A 19,985-nucleotide genomic window follows, 5' to 3' on the forward strand; every position below is an offset into this window, starting at 1 on the left:
ATTAGTTTCCTGCTCACTCCACCTGCTGCAGCACAACCTGCGGAGCTCTGCCTGCAGGTCCTATGCCTGCCAGCTTTGGCAGTCCCCATCCTGCCCACCCCAGCCAGGAGTACCAGGCCCTCCCCACTGTCCCTCAACCAAATGGCCACATCCCCCCACAGGGGCTCTGGCTGGTCAATGTTTCTGCATCCCAGGAACAGCCTTATGTGCTGCCACAGGAGTGTCGTGTCACTACCATTTGATCACCAGCTTTCTTACCAAGACACGAACACCAACAGTCTTATGCCACTGAATAAATTCGCGGTGCGCTAGCATCTTGAAAATCGTGTGAAGTCCAGCTCTTCCCATGTCTGAAATGATGTAGCAGAAGTGGAGAGAGAGAAAAAAGGGCTATGAAGATAATTACAGGTATGAAATGGATTCTGTAGAAGGAACAATGAAATCAGGAATCTTCAGTTTGGAAAGGAGAGAGCTTAAGGAGGACACTGCAGAGATCTACAAAATCCCGCATGGCATATTCGCTGGCTCTTCCAATACAAGAAGTCAGAACATATCAAATGAAGCAAATAAGAGCCAGACTTGAAAACAGATGAAAAAAGATGGCTCTTTATGTAACAGGCATGCTTCTGATGGTTACTAAGCACTTAACTTCAATGGGTTACGGAAATCTGAAAACAGGTGGCTTTTGAGTATTAGGAGACAGTATCATTTACGCTTGCCCTGTTCTTACTCTTCCTTCAGCATATACTTATAGTCACTGGTGAAGGCAAGTTGTCCAACTTCCAAGTTCTCTTTAATGAAACATACATTTATGGCCACAAACCAGAAAAACAGAAACCAGAAAACACAATTAATCAGTTTGTTGGTGGGGTTTTTTTGTTTGTGTGGGGGTTTTTTTGTGGGGGTTTTTTGGTGTTTTTTTTTTTATTATTATTATTATTTAAAACCAGATTTTCATCCATAAAACATCCAGTTTGGGAATCTGGGCTATTCTTCCAATAAAACACAAAACAGTCTTGCTATTGAATCCTCAAACAAACAAACAAAAGGACTCCTTGATTTCCACTACTCATTCTAAGTAAAACAGTGAATGGAACAAAAGAATTAAACGTACTGGACTAGATACGTGGTTATGGCTCTGGGAGATCAAACACATAATCAACACTCGTTGCACTCCAAAATTACAAAGCCTCACTAAAATAATCATGTTGCTTCCGCAATTACAGGACCGATTTCAGTTCAAAGACTAGTCGTCACTAAAATGCTGTTCAGGAAACTGTCAATAAATTAAAATGGACAGAAGCATCTCTACAGGGATGTTCCTTACAGGAGAGATAGTGGAGTTACTGCTGTGATACAATTACACAATAAAAGCACCATAGGATTCATTGTTACTGTCATTGAATCAGGGGAATGACAAAAAGAGAAAGGGAGGGAGGGAGTGAAAATAATAAATTAATCAACTTGTTCTGTAACTGTAATCAGGATATCTCATTGACATTACTGTGGAAGTCATCTGAAATTCAAGCCTTTACTACAGCAAAACACTGCGGCCAAAATTGTATCTATCCCCATGTGATAAATACAGGAACCTTCTATTACTGTTAATAACTCCAACGATTTTGTCCAAGATGTGCATTTGTATGTGCCTGGTCACTGAAGTCCCCAACCCCCAGTGCAGAACAAGCAGGTAGGAGTTGCAACTCCCTTTTCAGAACAGATCAGTTCATGATATCACAGTATTGAAAAGGAAATGCAAAGTAAATAAAAACCAGCCAGCACATACTGAATTTTAAATTTAGTCCTTTAAGCAAATTTAATGGCAGAAATAGGGTTCAAATTGATTTCCAACCATGGCTTCTGAGCTGTGATTTAAAGCCATATCTGTTCTTCCCCCTGCCCCCCATCTTAAATCAGACATCTCTCCCCACAGTGGGAACTTGGACTGGCTAAAACGCAGGCTCTCTCCTCCCCACACCTGGCAGCCACTGAATGCCACACACATTCCCCCTTCTTCAAATGCAGGCACTGTTTCCATAGCAGCGCCAGCCAACCCACTCCAAAATGGTCAGGGAGGGAGGGAGGCAAGAAGAACCACTGCCCCAGAAAAGCTCCCTCTCACCTCCCTGGACAAGGCACTGTGAGGCATCAGGAGCAGAAGCGAGCTGACTACACGGCCTGTGAGGGATGGAAGGACCAGGCAGCACCATGCAGCACAGAAACCTCCTTTGTGTCTGGTGAGAGCTGCTGTGATCCACACTGGCTGGAGTGCCCAGTTGTGCAGGTAAGCAGAAAGGTGCAGGTCTGTGATGGCCAGCAAGTGCTTGGCTCTCCCCTCCTCCCAGGGTCTCAGAGCACATTGCCTGCGATTCTCTGTCAGATGCATTTCTGGCTGCTCCCTGGTAAAGGAGATGTGGAGATGTACACCTGCCATGAATTGAAACAGCACGAGGGGACCTCATTTTTACTTCACAAATCACCAACACCAAACCTGTGGGTACCAAAGTCTTAACTGGATTTTTTAGCATCTCAGGACCACGTGTGTGTTGGGATTATTTTGTTACAGCCGTACGATTCCCACAGCTCAATGTCTCAGACACAGAAAGGAGATGAAATGTGACACTCCTGAGTGATTGTGGCTAGATGAAACAATGAGAGTTTGGAATTGCAATCCATGCTTGCACACCACACCAAAGACATGAAATTACTCGGCCACTTCCAACCCCCAACCTGCTCACAAACTGCAATGCGATCTACCAGCACCACACATAGGCTTGAACCATACATGGCATGCGTCTCTACAGGATCACGGATGGGCTGAAGTTGGAAGGGACCTCTGGAGCTCATCTGGTCTAAACCCCTCGTTCAAGCAGGGCCACCTACAGCTGGTTGTCCAGGACCATGTCCAGACAGCTTCTGAATATCTCCATGGATGGAGGTGTCACAACCCCTTTGGGTAACCTGTGCCAGTGCTTGGTCACCCTCACAGTGAAAAAGCATTTCCTGATATTCAAGGAGAACCTCCTGTGTTTCAGTTTGTGCCCACTACTTCTGGTCCTGTCACTGGGCACCACGGAAAAGAGCCTGGCCCCCTCTTCTCTTCAAGTGTTTAGATAGGTTAATAAGATCACCTCGAGCCATCTCTTCTCCAGGCTGAACAGTCCCAGCTCTCTCAGCCTCTCTAGTCCCTTCATCAGCTTCGTGGCCCTTCACTGGGCACCCTCCAATGCATCCATATCTATATGGAACTGAGATGCCCTGAATTGGACCCAGGTGTGCTCCAGATGTTCCAGGTGTGGAATCACCAGTACTGACCAGAAGGGAAGGATCACCTCCCCTGACCTGCTGGTAACACTCCTCCCAAGGCAGCCCAGGATACCGGTGGCCGCCTTTGCCACAAGGGCATGTTTCTGGCTCCTGTTCAATTTGGCATCCACTAGGACCCCCAGGTTCTTTTCTGCAAAGCTGCTTGCCACCTGGGCGGCCCCCAGCATGTTCTGGTGCATGGGATTAGGGGGCATACCCCTGTCTGCAACTAGCATTACCAAGGTTATTGAGGCAAACACGTCATCCCTGAAGCATAAAAATTTTACTAGACAGTTGCCATGCACATAGTATTAGGTAACTTCCCGAGCCATTAGAATTACTCTCCCCCTTAGAATACCACTGCAGTGAAAGTGAGAATTTCTCAAGTGTTCTGACCAGTGTGAAAGGTATAATTTACTCCTTGCGTGCCTGAAGACTAGGAATGTCCATTTATATGAAAAGTTATATGGGAGAATATAATTTTCTGAATTGATCATGGATGCTTCATCTTGTTGAATCTTGCAAGATTCATTGCTGTCTGTTCACAGACACTCTCCAATTTCAGTAACAGCCTGTCCCATGCAAAACACTAACTCTCCCTACTCTGTTTGAGAAGCTACATTAGATATAGCCCCGAGAAGCCTCTTTGCTGAGTAAGCCTGGCTCTTTTGATTCAAACCTTTCGAGGAGAGTCTCAGCAGACTGGAATACACAAGTAACAGCAACAATTGCAATGCTAAAGAAAGTCTACTTAATTTTCTGGGCCTGTTTTGTTGTCTATTCCTTGTGTGGTTTAGATTATCCAACCACTTGACAAGCAAAATGTGACATCAAACTGATTACTTAGCAAGTGCTGGAAACTTCAAATTTCCTCTTTGGCTTAAAAAACAAGAGAACATATTTAGTGTAGGAAAGTCAGATTTTTAAGCCAAATTTCACCTAAAGTTAAGTTTTCTTATTTTTGTCTTACATTCCCAATCCTACAGCTTGATTTCTATTGGGTAAGGACCGGGTTTTGATATTACATGCCTGGCAAAGTGTGTATCATTTCCAAAAGCAGTCACTGGAATTAGAATGAAAGAAATGATTTAATGAGATGCACCAACTGTAGTCACTCTATTTCATTTCCTCCAACAAGTGACTGCATTGACCAAGAGAGACGTTTCTCTGGCTCATGTCCATGGCAGAGCAAAGTCAGAAAAAGAAAGACAGAGAGAAAGAAATACAGCATTCCCTCCTTTGAATACATTCGTTAAAAGTGGGCAGAGACCTTTCAATAATTTTTGGGATTTCTTTGACAGCATCATTGGAATTTGAAGTGTCTCTAACCACTTTTGACATTATTTTTTTGGAAAAGATAACCTCTCCACAACAGTGCAATACCACTTAATGTGGATTTTTAAAATCTAACCCTTATAAAACTTCAGATCCATTCCCTTTAAGCAGCTTTGTATCTCCACACTGCAAACAGTTTCTACCTTTTGTTCTTCCAGTTTGTGTTTGACACAGGAGAGAGGTAGGGAACCCTTTCAGACTCAGTACTACCACAAGCATAAGGCACTGTCTCTACAGCCAAGAGGCAGCCTGGAAAATTAAAACCAACCCTAATGCTGTTATGAAGTTTGGCAGCTTGATTATTGTCAGGACTGGACAGAGGGGAGCATAACCTCCTGGAGTTGTGCTGAAGCGGATACCAATTATTTTTTCTTCCCCAGGATTTTAATTGCCTTCCCTGAATTTAGAGAGCACATCTCCCAACCGAGTGAAACAGGCACTGTACCTGCTAGTCAGTTTACAGACAGTTTTATACACATCACTGCTACCTCGCTCATCTGTCTGTATCTTGGGAGGAGAGGATGACAAGTATCGCCGTAGCAACTGAGTAGACATGGCTCTGGATACAGGACTTAAGGCAAATAACTTGCAACTATGTTTTGCCTAAAAAAAGCCCAACCAAAAACAAAACCCCAAAACAGTTAGAATCTCTACTAAAATGGAGGCTACAATATTATTTAAAGTGAAACAAACCTGAGCCTGAGAAGCAATCATGTGAGAAATAACACTGAAAATAATGGTTAAAACAACAAGAACTACATGACCTAAATTATAATTTTAAACATATAGAAATGGGAAAGATTTGGATAACTCTGATACCATGACATTGTAACTACTGAAAATGTTAACTTTTTAATGACAACCACTATATGCAAATGATCTAATTACAAACGTCAACACACAATGCCTTGTTGAAAAACAGGGGGAATTGTTTTGAGCAGCTTAAGAAGAAGAAAAAATTGCACTTTGAAAATATTACTATGTATATGGAATAATGAGGCCTTATAATAGATGCTGGATCTTATTTACTAAAATTTTGCAGTTTGATTCAGATGTTAATTTCATGCTGCATTAAATGAATAACAGATAAAACCCCAAAATTACAGTTTGATACATTTTTTAATTAATCTTGCAAAGCACTGAATCTAAATTTGCAAGCAGTGATGATTTAGAATTTTAAAGAGTTCTAGTAGTGGAAATGAAGAGAGAAGAGACTGGAACAGATAACAGACAGGGGATGCTCTATCCATATCTGCATACTGACAACAGTACCTTCTGACTACAGGACAGCTGGATTCACCACCAGTTTCTTTCATGCATATATGGACCTGAAGAACAACGACTCACAATTTAACAATCTGACTAAATATTTTTAATTATTGATTTATTTTAATATTCTATTGATCAAGTTTAGCCCACGTTCCATTTCAGAATTGACTGTACTCCAGGGACACACAGTAGAAAACCAAATGCAAAAATCGTTCAGTTCAATAAATCTAGAGACATTTTTGTATTTTTTTTAAGGGTGAAGTTTGAAAAGTGTGTAATGTATCTTCTTTCTGTCTGGGAAGGTCTGAAGTCTCACTGTGGTTTTGACATGTAGCAGGTTATTCTTGCAAAGCAATTCATCCCGCTGTAGACAAACCTAACACTCAAATATGTTTTGAAAGAAAGATTTTTATTTTTTAAAAAAAAAAAGTAATTCTGCAGCTAAGACACTGCAAAACATGGCTGCTATAACAGGTGAACCATTTTGTAGGATTAGCAGCCTACAATAAAATCCTTCTCTGTAACAAACCACAACGTGAAAGTAGATAAACTCCATTAGAGTGAATTTAAGTACATGTAACCATGTAGACAGAATAAGCCAAACATCTGCCCATGTTTTTTTTCTGTACTTTGTTGATGTTGCTGTCATCTGGACACATTACCCACATGTCCCCTGAAACCATGCATTGCAATTTCCATCAGCTGGTATTACACCTGCTGAAGAGGGCAGAACCGATCGATTACAGCTTCTCCTGCTGTTGAGCTCAGCCAACAAGCTGTTCATGAATCCTGCAGATGTTTTGGTAAACTGGGCCAAACTGATTTTTTTTAAAAAAAAAAAATCAGTTTCCTACCCAATTAAAAAATAAATAAATAAAAGCTACTGGTTTTCCAGTTACACTGTGCCTTACTGATGTATGTTTCAAAACTTCAACTGAGATGAGCATGAGGTAAATGACAAAAATCATAATGAATAATAATTCCGTAATATATATAGAAAATATATTATGTCATGACAGAAAGGTGTCCTGAAGCAAAAAGGACAGTGCTAGCAAACAATAATGATGGGGCTCCCATCCGCAGGAACGTTTTCAATCCCTTCACAATGTACAGATTTTATTTTTCCAAATTTCTTTCCAAGGTATATTGTTTTTTAGATGACATAGCATGTTTTTGGTTTGTTTGATTGGTTTGGGGTTTTTTGCTAAACCTACGCTGTCATTCAAAAAAAAGATTAATCAGAAAAAGCAAAGTCCCAGGTCTGACTGTCTCAAATCTGCACTTAATTTCTCCTACCAGATAACCAAATGACTAATTATTCTTTTAAGGCATTCCATGAATATTAAAAATACAAGTTTAAGGGAAGGAAAGAGAGAAACTTGCATAAGTAGGTTGTGTTTAGAGCTTGGAGAACCTGCTTACATCCAAATAGGATTTCCACTGATTTTATGAGCAGCATTTCTGTTTTTCAAGAGCCAGTATTAATTAAAACTTAGGTTCAGTTTGTTTCCCATCATAGAAATGTAAATACAGGGCCAGGAGGCCCTGGCAGGACAAAAGGTTTAACCATAAAGACTTTTAGGGTTTGTCCAAATGGATATCCAGAGTCTGTTTGGAGATCACAGCCTATCAGGCAGTTTCTTTGCATGCTCTATCTTGCAGCCATGCCACAGCCACCCCTATGGTACAACCTATTAACAGAAGTTAATTCTAGAAACCAACATTTGGACACCTTGCCTTTACATCAAGCTCCTTTCCATTTTGAGGCAGTATAACACTGATGCCAAAGAACTAAAAGTAAGAACAGGAAACAGTGAAGATCATTGCTGCCAACCATTCTGAGCTGAAGCCGTACAGTAGCCTCATGATTTCTGAGCACGCTACAGAAAGAAGCAGGGTAAAGGCATACTGACATTCAAATAATGTCATAGGAGATTTTAAGGACTCAAAACATCAATTGGTAACAGCCCACTAGTAGTGGAATTCAATAATATCTGAAATACGAAAAAACAAATCATGTTTTGTGTGAAAAAAGCTCAGAAATCAGAAATATACAAAACCCACTTTAATTTGCATGCATATATAGACAAATAAAGCCTCAGTCATTTAGGTGAATGCAGGTACTATTTGTGTATGTGCTTCTGTTCAGGAGCAAGTGAGTCCACTTATCTCAAATATTGCATTTACCACAGCTACATGTGCAATTTCTAAGCACTTCAATGACTAAAAAAAGAACATCGAATTTAGGTAGAAAACTTCTGCTTTTAGATGAGCTCAAGCAATTCCTAATGAAAAACATTCCATATGGTGCGATACGTAGTATCAGATAAAGAGAATGACACCCCTAAGTTGGAGCAGCCTTTGAGAACTTGGCAAGCCTTGTCCATAGCAGGACAGGATGGCAACACTGCAGAAGTTTAAGAGAAGAGAAAGTTGAGCAAAACTGCCTGAATCATTGCCACACTTGGTTACTCCCAATGCAACAAACTTTATTCCTGGGAAAAAAAACCCAAAAACCAAACAAACAAAAAAAAATCCCAACCCACCACACCAAAATGACAGCAAAATCAAAGAAACATTATGTTTCTGAAAGCTGCACAAGCCACAGAAGACAACTCTCAGACTCAGGAGACCCAATGGAAGTAAGGCCACCCTGCAGCCTGCCAGAACAGCCACCCCCCCAACTGCCTGAGACTTGCTCAATGGTCTCATCAAGCACGGAAACAATTTAAATATGAGAGAACACTTCAACCACCTCAGCGTGATTTAAGACGGCTGCCCTAAGGATAGGTTTGTGCTTGTATGGTATAGTGGACACATATCCCTGACTCGACTTGCTGTCTTTTGTTATGGATTATGATAACGACTGACCATTTCCTTGTCAGTCCTGTATTTTTGAACCAAAACACGGGCTGCATATACCCAAATGCTTGAGAACAAATGCAAAAATCTGTACAGCATCCTCTTCAGCATGCCCTCCTGGTATCCTTAGAATGCTTTTACTGACCTGTAACTTACATATGCTACGCTGGAGGCAGCCACTCAGCACTCCAAGGGCTAGATCTAGCCTGCAAGGTAATCTCACCTGGCTTCCAGAAGTGCTGGCTGCTTAGCAGACTAACAAAACCTGTCAAGTTGCTTCTGCATTTGTCATTTCCAGAAAGGTGAAGAAGTGCAAACCCAAGTCAGGGAGGTCAAGATTTTTTTAGCTCAGATGCTGCACCGTACAAACTCGCTCACTAGTCTGGTACCTGAACATCCAGGTAGTAACAGAGATGGCCCCAAGTTGCACTATAAACCGACCATTCCTGTCCTCTGCTGTTGTGAGCACTTGCAAGTGATAGGTGGCTGCTTTGTAACTTACTTGTCTACATACTGTAACTACAGCTTATGGTCTAAAACATGTACAATTTGCTACTATTTAAAACAATAAGCATCTTATCTTATGAAGCACTACCATTTCTGTCTTAATGCATGCATCTACAGGAAAATGGATGACAAAGGAGCCATAGCCGAAGTTATTCCAACTGTTTTTCCTCAAACATCACCAAGCACATTCACATGACTGAGATGCGTTGTGTCTTTCCAGACGGTATAAATATATATTTGTATACTTGGCAGACTTTTGGTGTTTCCAAAAGATTAGAACAGGTGACATTTTCTGCAAAGAGAGAAATTCACACATGTAACAGATGTGCTCTGAAGTAGCACTGTTGTGTTTGTACGCAAGTTATCATGTGTATAAACTGACAATTTAAAAAAAAAAAAAAAATCCTGCTATGACAGGCTAAAGACGACAGCCTAAAGATACAAGTTTCAGGAAAATGTTATCACAAGAGCTTATCCATGAAAGCAAATCCTGTAACTTTTAAGGAATGTTTTCCAGTAATCCTCCAAATAGTTCATTGTCATAGCCCAGAGGAAAAAGATTAACTTTTCCCCATTCTGTTGACCTACTTCATTTCAGTGGAACCTACTACTGAGATGTATCCAAAGACACTGGATAGGTGCTTTGGGTCTCATTAAACGTGTGATGGATCTGTAACCCTTCCTGATTACATCTTTCCTTAAGACTGTCTACGCTCTGTTAAAATAAGAACAGCCTTCTCCTTTGGTTGGAAGTATCAACATCTGAGCTAGATGTCCAAATGAAAAACGTGCCCCCAGCATCTTTTAAGAATTTGTGTGTCATTTTCACCTTCCCCTTCCCTCCCTCACTGAAGTTGTGACTTTGCTTTAGGATTCTAGCACAGAGCTACAGCTACAAAGCAAATGAAGTTCTGGCATACACAGTCAAATGAAAGGGATAGTTTGGCACCTCAGAACATATGAACACACGTCTAATTTACATCTAATTTAAATCCTCAGCATACCAAAGTTATTTAGAATATATGCCAGTCAGCTCCTACAACACTAGAAACAAATTATTTATTATGTGCTATGCAGGTTCATTATATTGATTTAAAACTAATTTTAAGACATACTTTAAATTATTATTAAACAGTGAAAATAACACAGATTGTCAAAGGTACTGTGAAAATAACAGTTTTTTAGGAATGTTGTGTAAAACATCACTCTTCAAAGACAGGCAACTTGTGCAATGAACACTGGGAGAGCACACAGATCCAGCATGTTCTAGATGAAGTTCCTATTTAAATGCAGAGCTAATGTTGATATTCTTTATGTAATTCTGCACTGTATGTATATATACATGGACTTTTAAACAATTGCAGAAGCTTACTTAAGAGGGACAGTAACACTTGAAAAATCTGTTTACAGGAACACTACAAAAAAGTAAATTTTATTGGTGGTAAATATTTGTTAGCAATAAAGTACATAGCATAGCTAGTGCAACTGCAAAATTATAGCTGAAAAGCTAACAGAGTAGTAGTTACTTCATCTACATAACAAAACTAGAGCACCAGTCTTTAAAAGGCCCTAAACCCATGGATTGTCAGCACAACAGTGAATACAGCTATCCATACTGACGGGACATCGGAGGTATACCCTCATCTCCCCTAAAAAAGGACAAGAGAAATAGCTAAAGCCAAAGTCCTAAGACAAAAATGAATGAGAAATCTATATACTCTATTACGTTATTGCTGAAGAAAATTCCCAACCTCTGTAACTACAGCTTCAATACAGTTCATATTTTGGCAGTGAATACACAGTCTCTCTTACAGAAGCTCTATAATTTCCAATGAAAATTACGCAGCACTGGTACACCGAAGCATATAGGCTTAAAGTGAACTGAGGCAGAAAAGAATTAAGAAGGAAGTAAGATTAATGCAAGGGTTACTCAATACTCATACGTAGTATTAATCTTGTGTGAAAACAATTATATTAAAATAAAACTGCTCTAAATTATTTTCTGTATGTTTGTTCAATTAATAGTTTTGGGAAAGCAAGCTATTCATCTCATCCTAGCACCACTATATTATTTACTGGGAATTACTTTTTAGGCACCCGTGCCTGGTAAAAATTAAACCAAAAATATTACGGTGTGTGAAGCTTTACGAATGTCAAGCACTTGCCCTTCCAGTCCAATATCTTATCTTATGACTGTTTAGAAGGGAACAAATATAACCAGGATGCTATACAATTATTTATGAAAGCTCAAGGGCTTTTGCAGTTTATATTTTTTTTCCCTCTTTTAATTACATCATTCTGAGTTAATAATTTAAAACACAATTCAAGCAGATAAAGCTAGTGACATTTCAGCTCCTCCATAGAATATGCCTGTATGTGGCTTGGTTTACTATGTCTGAAGTTACTTAAAGTAGTTGTGTAACTATTTCAGCAAAAGAACACCACCACCTATGAATTCTGGAAGCTCTGGTAAGTCTCTTCCACAACTACAAAATGTACCATAAAACAACCCAGCACATACCTCCTCTAAGTAAGCCAAGTTCCACTAAATTCAGTAGATTGTGGTATCTCATTTTAAACCATCTCATAACTTGTTCCAGCTTTTACTGAATATCATTGATTCAACTAGAAAAAGAAAAAAATTCTAAAATAATAGAGACAAATCACTAAAAATAATTCCTCTGACTCAGCAGCCACAAACTTTCCTCCCTAATGGCGCTGAATTTCCTATGAGAACTGAGGACCAGTTCTCTCCCCAGCTAATGGCTGGAGCTGGGCTGACAGTATTTTGAAGGACTCAGGAATAAGTCTTTACCCTTGTGACTGACTAACAGTTAGGGGGGGAAATTATTCAAAAAGAGTCATAGCCTAGGAATATAGGGCTGTACACACATAATGGCTTTGAATGTCAGGGTAAGACAGACAATGAAAAATAGCAGAGCCACTGCGCAGGGCGGGCTAGAGAAAAGGAGCACAGCCCAGGCACAAAGATGAGAACTTGTTCCACACAAAGCGGACGTTAAAGCCATTCCCATGCTTGACTCAGCCTGAAATTTGGCTATTAAGTCTTTAGCACAACCAAAGCCATTTGGGAGAATCAGCTGTGGAGCCAAAAGAAATCTAATCTGAAATCAGGGCAAGGCGGATGCATAACACTGTAACCATGAAGAAAAGAAAAAGAAAAAAGACGACAAAAATATCAGTGTTTGTTGGTTGTTGTTTTTTGTTTGTTTAAAATCTCTGCTAGCAGATTTTTTATTTTAATTCTTTGTTTTTATTTATTTACAATCATCTCTAGTAGAAGAAAAAATTTCAAGGTTTTACAATTTAGAGGTTTCTAGCAACAGGCTGAATTTTCTATTGTTTAAAGGCCAGTTTGTGAGAACTAACAGTTTCAACAGCCTAAAAGGTAAAAGCATTAGAAGGTTCATGCTAAACTGGGCCCAGTAATAAAATACTGACCCTTCTGAAGATAAGCCATTAAAATAACAGGAAAAAAACCTGCAAGTGTTTATCACCTCTTCACTTTTAAGTTATCTACATTTTAGTCAACAGCACCCCTCTGATATTATCAATGATGGATTAATCTTAATCCTCTATGCATGAGAATTTATATCAGGTTTGTTTTGGCATGTCCCTTTCGCATGTTCAAAAAATCTGGCACTTAAGGGAAGTTGAAAGAGTTGGAAACACAGAAAAGAAAAGCCAGTACTGGACCAAGTCAGCTCACATAAAAAAATCAAAATAGAACTTTTACTGTAGAAATAAGTTTTAAAAATAAATTCACTCAAAAAAAGAAAAAAAAAAAAAAAAAAAAGGACTGAAAGGTCAAGCAGCAGAGGCTAACTCAACCATATTAGACTTCAGATTCACGACCAATCCCAATCGTGCGGTGGTTTCACAAAATAGAAATGAGCCACTGCACAACCAAGCCCATAATGAAGATGCTGGAACTTCCTGCTTAGTCTGCTAGGACATGCTGCAGGCTAGGCAAACAGTCTACCTTTTTCTCACCACAGCAGCCAACATCATCTTTGAGCCACTGTTCATGCAAGTCTAGCAAGAAATGGGTACGTGTTTCTAGCTGAAATAGCCCTGTGCATACGCCAGAATGACAGCGAGACTGTATATACATAAGGCAAAGGCATCTGCCCTCAGTTTTCAAATGAACTATTTGCTACCACTCCAGGTGTAGATATCCTTACACAACACTTGTACAACCCTAAAAGAATGGTAATAATGAGTATTAATTTGTTTATTAAACAATCAAAATATCTTAACATATAGTGCACACATACTAAGTGATAATACTATTCAGAAGAATGCAAGCTTTCCTTTAAACAGAAATTAGCTGTATTCATCACTACCAGGAAAACTGAGGCCACAACTAGAAAAAAGACCCCAAACACAATGACATCTGCCTGCGTGCCTGTTCGTCACCGAACAATTTAATGTTATAACTCGACAGTTCAAAAAGATACTGTTTCTCTGCCTACAGTTTTAGCAGAAACTGTCAAGAAATGCTTACTGCGTTTGTAAAACTCAGTAAGAGTTTTAAAGCCTTTCCTAACCCCGGAGGGAGCAGTCTCCCTACGCAGCTTGTCTGACAACTTCTACAGCTCTGAAAGTTTTCTGGCTTCAACATGTTTCTAGTCCACTAAGAATAAAACTTTTAGAATTGGTCTAAATACAAATTATACACAACTGTTATAATTCCCAGGTAATATACTAAATAAATAGGCATTTTTCTTACGAACTCCAAAGGTCTGATTTGTTCCACCACACTGCCACAAAATCAAGGACCTCTGCTGAATAACTCTGCCATACACACTGTTATTAGAAGGTGTTAGACACAGGGTGTGTTAAGGACAGCCTTACTTCAATGGACATATCCTTGTGTTTCCAACTACTTTTTCTTCCAGGTTCTTCAAACTGCACAATTTCGTAGTACTCCAGATTGACAGAGATGTGTTTCATGTATTCACGGCTGGGAGGACGAAGTCCCTGCTTTGTCAAGTTAGCTTTTTCAAAAGCCAATTCATAGAATAGTTGTTCCAAGAATGTCATAAAAAGGTCTTGACCTCTGGCAGAAACTATTTGTAACAGCATGAATCCCATGCTAAAAGTTTTCTGAGAGGATCTCCCTGGATGTCAAAAAGAACTATTTTAAATCTTTCATTATTTCTACTAAAGTAAATAAATAAAACCAAGAAACACACACACCCCGACACCACCACCACTCAAAAAAACCCCCACAATACCTGTTTTCATATACCAGACTTAAATGTAAGGATAGTAGCTTCCATCAAATGCCTTCTCCACTCTGCCACCTGAATGGCCTGCCCAGTGCCAGCATTTCAAATCTAGAGCATGCAGTTAAATCAGGGCTTACAATTTTCTGTTACCTCTGCCTTTACTCATAGGTTAAAACCAGTCCTTAATAAGTACCGATACATGTACAACAGTTTGTATACATGTGTATTTGTATACATGCACACACACAAATGTAGTATGTGTTAGTATCACCCATTGTATGGAAGGCCGCTTAAAACACGAAGAGAATTTCTACTTTAAGTATCATGGTACAGAAACAGGTGTGTCAAGACTTTCTGCTTTAGTAGGTTATTGGGATGACTTTTTACCAGTGACAGAAAGCTGCTTTACCATATTATTCTGTCAGTCACTTTAGGATTCAACAGCTAGAAGACTGAATATGTGCTTTGGTTGTTTGGGTTTTTTTTTCAGAAAAAGTAGAAGAAAGAATAAATTCTACCTTCTGCTTACAATTACTTCAGTGAAAGAATGCCTAAGCTACTGAACATTACTAGTTAGTATATAAACAACTATTACCCGTTTAACAAAATCACTGAAGTAATTCCAACTTTGCCTTGAACTTCCAAAAAGCAAGATGTACACGTATGGTCGAATTAGTTCAGTTACTCAGAAGTCACTGGAGTAATACCAAAGATAGATTTGGCCCATTATCTACCTGCACAGCACAAATGAATAATGCAAATTTGTATGCAAAGGACCATGAAGTATCTTGGCTTAGCAGTGCATTTAAAATGTATCACTAACTTTCAGCTTCTTGAAATATTTATCAACCACAGGAGGTTCCACCCAGAGCACACTCTATTAGGGACTCACTGATTATTTATTTTTTTTTTTTTTCTACACCTGACTCAGAGGACTTTAAAAAACGAGACTGGAATTAACTGCTAAAACAACTTCAGATACTGTTCTGTCACCACAGGCTTCACGAGCCTCTTCCTAACTGTTTGTAAGTCTCTTCCATGTTCCTCCCACAGCCAAGACTAATTGGGGTCTTTACACAGCCCACCTCGAAGGGGATAAGAGGAAGGTAAGAAATTTCTGGACACTTGACTTCAGAAGCCAGTAAAATTAAATTGCATGCCATTAGAAAGCTACAGAAAGAATCCTCATTAACAAGCATGCTTTAAGACACCACAGTCACCTCAGAAGTATCACATAACAAGCTAAGCTGTCCTATTAAAATCAGTCTCATGGTACACGCTAGTTAACATGATTAGTTGGATCAACTAGGAACAAGCTTGAATCAATCACACAAAGCATTTAAACTACTGAGTGCCAGCCAAACATTAGTTTTACTAAACTCTTTTTTTAAAATAAAATTAGTTCCTAACCTTGAAGTAATTAAAACAGTTTTATTGGTCTGTTAAAGGCCAGAACATCTGAAGTAAGATTTTTTTTTTCATCCTAAATACTCTGGAATAAACAAACAAAAAAACAACAAACCCAAACTATAAAAAAGCCTTTAGTTTAAGATTGAGCAGTTAAACTGGTTTCATCTAGAAAATCTTTTGTTTCCAATTTTCACTAATAAAAACTAACAGTTATGGTTATATCAGAAGATAATTCCCTGATTCATTATGCACTTCAGGAGGGTACATGCTTATTCATCTAACTGACAAATGCAATCACCTAGTAAACAGTATTAATCCACAATACATATTCCTGCGGTGTCTTGAGTCAGGAATAAATAAAACCTATCTGCTCTAAAACCCTTCCTCCCCCCCCCCCCCATCCCCTTTTTTTTTTTTAGGAAGTACTAGACACAGAGGGTGTGCGTGTGTGTTTTACATTTTAGATATTTCACTTTAATTCAAACAAGTAAATAAAATGTTACTTTAACAGGCATACAGATCTGTTTTGGAAAACACTGTTGGGACTTTTACACATAACTGACCTCCACATTAATTTATTTAATCCCTTGAACAGTCGGTCACATTTCCATGGGACCTGAGCAGCACCGGATGAAACTAGAAGGTCATAACCATGCATCACTTTCACTAATCTTCTATAATGAATTTCAAATTAGCTGAACCATTACGAAAAAAAAAAAAAATCTACCTGAAAAGCTTAGTAAAGACTTAAATGTTAAACATAGGCAAAACCCATTCTCACCTATTGAAGATTCTACTCTAAAAAAAATACCACTACAGTTGAATACATAGTATTTCTCAAGAACACTTTCTAGGGTAAAAGTACAAAGCAACAGGTCTGGAAGCTCAAAGCATGCATCTACAAAAATACATTTTTGCACAAGGAAGATGAGCCTGGTAAATTATTTTATCTCAGTGGAATTAGTAATTTCCTTAAATCTTTGCTTTAGGCAATCTGAAACAAGAAGTAACAACAATGAGATAAAATGTTGCTGAATAAGGACGTAAAGCATTTTGGGAAAACAAGACACTTTCACTGAAAAGTAACATTTACCTTCTTGCTTTTAATGGACTTTAAAGTATCCATTTCTCTCCCTCTTTCTGAGCCGAGAACTCCGTTTAAAAACAAAACCACACGCACACACACACACAAACCCAAACAAAAAGACCCAACACCAAGACCTACCAGGCACAAGTCAGACAGCTTTCCACAGGGACTTCAGAACCCAGCATCGCACTCACTGCCCATATGCCCTCGTGCACGCAGATTTAAAGCATCTTGAGGTCCAAAAATATTTCCAAAGCCATTCAGAAGCGGCGTTTAAAAGAAGTTACACACCTTTTCACCAAAGCTCTCATTTAACCTCAAACAAAGTACAAAGCAGCCCCCAACAAGTGATCCATCTTTAACTCTTTTACCTTTGTTGCTCACTTGTAAATTAATCCCCTTAATCACTTCAGCACTGGCTCTGGGGAGTCCTCAAAGCTGAGCTGACTTGCTCTCCTCTCCGGAGCAGCAGCTCAGGCAGGGCTGGTCACTTTTTTATTATTATTATTATTATTATTATTATTATTATTATTATTATTATTATTTTCCTCCCTCCTTGTACCACTTACGAAAAGAAACTTGCAAAAAACATTAGCCTGCGAAGGCTGCCGGCCATTCCGAACGCTGGGAAAGGCAGCAGCCGGGACACCAGCACCCGTCCCCTCCGCCGCTGCCCTGCCTCCCAGGCGCGGGGGCAGACGGCGGGGCCGGGGGCGGGCAGGGCCGGGGGTGGGGGGTGGGGGGGACGCAGCGGCGGCGGGGCCGGGGGGCGGGCAGGGCCGGTGGGGGGGGGGCGCGGCGGCGGCGGGGCCGGGGGGCGGGCAGGGCCGGTGGGGGGGGGCGCGGCGGCGGCGGCGGCGGGGCCGGGGGCGGGCAGCTGCCGCTGGCCCAGCGGGGCAGGCCGGGCGGGGCAGGCGCGCTCCGCCGGGCACAAAGGTCTCCATGGCAACGGCGGGCCGAGCCCCCCATCGCCCTCATTCAGCAACACCTCATCGCCGGCCCCGCCCCCCCCCGCCACCCCGCGCTGCACGCGCGCTGGCTGGGACCGCCCCCCCCCCCCCCCCCCCCCCCCCCCCCCCCACCCAGAAAATAAAACCAAAAAAAACCACAAAAAAAGACCAAAAAACCCCCACCCAAACCAAACCACTCTCAGTGATCGCGACAAGGGTGGCAGGGGAACACCCCCGCAGACGCGGGGCCGCGACCCCGCCTCACAGCACCAGCAACAACGGCCGTTCAAACGCAGGCCGGGCGGCACTGGCACCGAGCCCGGCAGATGCCGCCCCCCTGCCCCTGGCCCAGCCAGGCATTTCCAGCGTTTTCTCTTTCTTTTTTTTTCTTTTTTTTTTTTTTTTTTCCTTCCAGAGTGCAGATCAATCTTCATACATGTCCGTATTTATTTAGGTTGATCTAACTGAGAGTAGAAGTCGATATGCTACAGCAGAATCTCAGCACAGCATAACTTCACGCTGAATTAATTAAAGCTCACAATCTTCAGCTTATCAGTCTCCTATACAAAACATTGCAACTTGGGGTATAGTTGGTTTTGTAAAAAAATATTTTTCTTTTAAACTTCTGCTTTGCAGCCTGTATGACCTGAAGCTCTGACACTTGTTTTAAATACACAGGCATCTAGAAATTAAAACTTAACAGATGCTCACATTTTTGGAGGTGCGTACAGCAGTAAAGGGCAAGGTTACAGCTGAGGGCTAAGTGCCTGGCCTGGCCTCCAGCAGGGACAACCCCAAGGCTCCACCACACGTTCCATGTTAACTTTGCCTACAGGGTCACCTCCGCTGAATGCTGCCAGGCTCCTTGCACACCCTGAAGTCTCAGAGGTCTTGGGTCTAGGATCAAGATGCCAAAGGTGGAAATGAGGCTCAAGCAATATTCACGACAAATTCTTACAGACCCCTGCAAGGCCCCCGTAGATGTAATTATGCCTGTTGAAGAACGCTATTGCTCTTTGGTGCAGTCCAAATGTTTAAGTAATTCAATTATTCTGCTGAAGTCTGGAAGACTTGCTTCTGAGGATTTCTTGCTAAAATGCCTTACTCATTCCGTGCATTTCAGATGAGCAACACCTCTGTGATCGCTACACCAGAGGAAAACAACTGTTTATTTTGTATACAAAGATTCTGCCAGGAAAAATAGCCTTCCCTTTTACCTAAGTAAGACCTTCATATGCAAACATTTCATGTGAATAAACTGTCAGCTTAGGCTCTCCAAAATAAGCCCTTCCCTAATCGAAGTTTTTAATGAAACTAAACGTGATTGTTACACCCATTTTAATTAAAAAAAAAAAATAATAAATCACAGCACACAGCCTTCATTATTTGCTGCTAACATTCAGGCAAAAGGCTGAAGGCCTGGACTGAAGGTGTGCATTTCAGCCTTTTCTTTAAATTCCATATTCAGCCCAGATTTTGAAGAAATGTCTCCTTTCTGCTTCTTACAAAGAGCCGCCCCCTTTTCTGAACCATCATGACCACGTACCTAACACCCACTATCATTAATATTTACCATTAATGATTGGGACTTGTAAAATTTCAGCGCACATTTCAGTAGTCTTCTCTCGAAATGTCACAGTGAAGCTGAGGTCAGTTTTTCTTGATTTGATAGGACACAGTATACACACTGCAGAACAAAGAACGACATTTCAGGGTCTGAAGGGAAAAAAAACACCGACTCAGCTCCTACCAACCTTCCCTGGGTTTATCCACGCTCTCTGGGGCAGACAAAAGCACAGGGGTTGCCCTCAAATCCACCCCAAAAGGGGACAGAGGGAAGAACCAGGAAGCACAGGTTCAAAGGTTTAGCATTAGAAACCTACACTAAACATCTGCTGAGGCCAATGCAATAATAATAATAATAATAATAATTTTCAAAAGGATGCAATTGGCTGCTTCACCCAGAAACTTTTCTAAGGGTAAACCCGACAGGTAAATATATTT

The 19,985-nt window shown here is 40.6% G+C and overlaps 1 protein-coding gene across 9 annotated transcripts in view; it reads right to left on the bottom strand.

Annotated features, from left to right (window-relative positions):
* Positions 1 to 19,985, bottom strand: part of CTNND2 (catenin delta 2) — a 679,250-nt gene that overhangs the window by 433,524 nt on the left and 225,741 nt on the right. The window contains exon 1 of one of the 9 annotated variants that reach the window (XM_037380647.1): positions 17,403 to 17,721. The exons of 7 other annotated variants lie outside the window; for them this stretch is intronic. The gene's annotated coding sequence lies outside the window, so the exon portion shown is untranslated. Of the gene's footprint in view, positions 1 to 17,169; positions 17,378 to 17,402; positions 17,722 to 19,985 lie in introns of those variants that run through there. One more of the 9 variants, XM_037380648.1, reaches the window with a different exon arrangement.

Source organism: Falco rusticolus, chromosome 3, assembly GCF_015220075.1.
Source record: "Falco rusticolus isolate bFalRus1 chromosome 3, bFalRus1.pri, whole genome shotgun sequence".
In the NCBI taxonomy this organism is placed as follows: domain Eukaryota; kingdom Metazoa; phylum Chordata; class Aves; order Falconiformes; family Falconidae; genus Falco; species Falco rusticolus.